Source organism: Lolium perenne, chromosome 3, assembly GCF_019359855.2.
Source record: "Lolium perenne isolate Kyuss_39 chromosome 3, Kyuss_2.0, whole genome shotgun sequence".
Lineage (NCBI taxonomy): Eukaryota > Viridiplantae > Streptophyta > Magnoliopsida > Poales > Poaceae > Lolium > Lolium perenne.
The window spans coordinates 34,238,097-34,240,299 of NC_067246.2; the positions used below are offsets into that span (position 1 = coordinate 34,238,097).

General features: G+C 52.2%; 1 long non-coding RNA gene across 1 annotated transcript; it reads right to left on the minus strand.

The window, feature by feature from the left end:
• Positions 1-968: 968 nt before the first annotated feature.
• On the minus strand, positions 969-1,763 carry LOC127338062 (uncharacterized). Its single transcript, XR_007874185.1, has 2 exons — positions 1,495-1,763; positions 969-1,395 (listed from the first exon to the last, which is right to left on the minus strand). It is a non-coding gene; the product is annotated as an uncharacterized lncRNA (long non-coding RNA).
• Positions 1,764-2,203: the final 440 nt, after the last annotated feature.

The window sequence follows — 2,203 nt, forward strand, 5'->3', positions numbered from 1 at the left end:
GGAGGTTGGGCCGGCCCAAGCGACCTCAACACCCCAGAAGAGCCCACGTGGGCCTCCAGCGCAGGGCCCAATCCCTGGGCCGGCCCAGGAGGCCCCTCACAGCCCCGGACAGAGCTCCCCACGCTGCAGGCAAACCCTAGGGGAAGCGGCGGCGGCGTCTCCCTCGACTTCGGCCGCCCAGGGCACGGAGGAAGCGCCACCACGAGATCTCCAACGCGGATCGACGGAGGACCAAACGCAGATCTACCAGATCCCACTGCGGGCAGCGAGCTCCGGCCCAGGCCCGGAGCGACAGGGAGCGGCGGGAAGTGGGCAGACCCCAACGGCGGCGGCGGCGCGGAAGCGGAAGGGCAGGGCGCGTGGCTCCCCTCCCTTGGGGAATTAGCCGGCGGCAACGGCGGCGGCGCCTCCCCCACCGGATCTGGCCAGAACCTCCCTAGGTTCAGCACAGAGGAAGAGGGCGACGGCGGAGCAACGTCGGCATCCGAAGCGCAGATGTCAGAAGCCGAGTCCTCGACGTCGGAGCAGATGGGGGCGAGGGGGGCAAACCTGTTCCCCCTCCTAGCCGACGCCCGGCGACCCCCCTGGGTGCGACCAGATCCTCGGCGGCGGCACTTCGGGAGGACGAGCTCCCAGTCGCCTCCCGAGTCGCCAGAGCGGACAAGGCGTCGCGTGAGACACATTTTTCATCCAACGAAAAATAAAATGTCTAGATATACAAGCAAAAAGTTTACTTCAAAATATATTTTCACACAACGAGTCCATATGCATCCGTGAGCTGAAGTGGATTTCCCGGAAAATACCTATTATATTGTCTAACAAAAATTCCAAGACTGAAGGATGGCACACGCACAAGAACAGTAAGTAGTGCAGTTGTCGCTGACCTTTTTTGCCAGTAATTCAGAACCGGCAGGCAGAAGTGGCAAATGCATAAACAAACAACGATCGTACAACAAGAACAGGAGCGGTCATTGGATCGGGTGTGGAACCGATAGTTCTCATTGCTTGCATCATCTTGATTAAGACGGCATTCAGCTCCTGGTTAATAAGAGGAATTTGCTAAGACTCAAGATTGGCACACGCACAGGAACAGTAAGCATTTCCGCCGGTGGAAGTAGTACAAAGCACAAATAAACAAACAAACAAAGAGCGATCACTATAGCGGCTCATGGAATTGCTAGTTTCATTGCACACATCAGCTTAATTGGGACGGCGTTCAGTTCCTAGTGTCGCGCGGGCACTTTCGGTACGGCGTGAGTGCCGGTGCCGCCATGGCAGCAGCAGATGGCGGCGGCATATCACCGTTGCGATAGAGGCACTCCGGACAGCCCGGCGGCAGAGGCTTCCATGGTTGACGGCCTCCTTGGGCCTCACCGTACGGAGTCTCCTTGCTAGCTGCACACATTTGAAGCCATCTCAACTTATCAAGCGATTCGCACTAGTACACAAGAAGCGCTAGCCAGCATGAATGGACAGCTAGAGACGGTTTGTTACCTTGAAGGGCAGAGCATGGCAGGGAGAAGCAAACCATAGCCACGATCGACAGGACGAGTGCGAGCGAGGCCGAGGAAGAAGCCCGCTTCATGATGCCTAACTTCTGAAGAAATAATTTGTTAATTGCTGCGTAGGCTACCCCTACAAGCTGTGTCGAGGCAGTGGCATTGATTACCCTGTTCTCCGGCACTCCCCAGTTGAAGGCTACTTTGGAGACTCCAAGTCAACTGCCCAAAGTCGTCTCTATGCGTTGCCTCTTGAACTCGATACGTACACAGCTAAATAATCTTCTAAGTCGATCATAGTCGTATCTTTGAACAGGTCAAGCTAAGCTGTCACGCGATGTAAAATAAAGGGTTGGGACATGGGAACAAAGCATTTCTGCAACCGGATAATTGCTTCTAGTTGAATAAGAAATTCAAAAAAAAAATTCAAAAAAATCTGAATTTTTTGTACAATGAATATGAATAAGTGTTCTAAGTGCCAACCAAAAATCTTCGAAAAAGACATATATAGTGATTTGTGCAAAAAAGATAAATCGGAGTGATGTAAGCAATACATCTAGATGTTCCAAACGACACCACATTTTATATTATTTTACACAAACCACTGCATATTTCAGATTTTTTAATTTTTTTTTATTCAAACAGAAGCATCTACATCCAAGTTCAGAACTGTTTTTTCGCTGGGACATGTGCCTTGTAAGAGC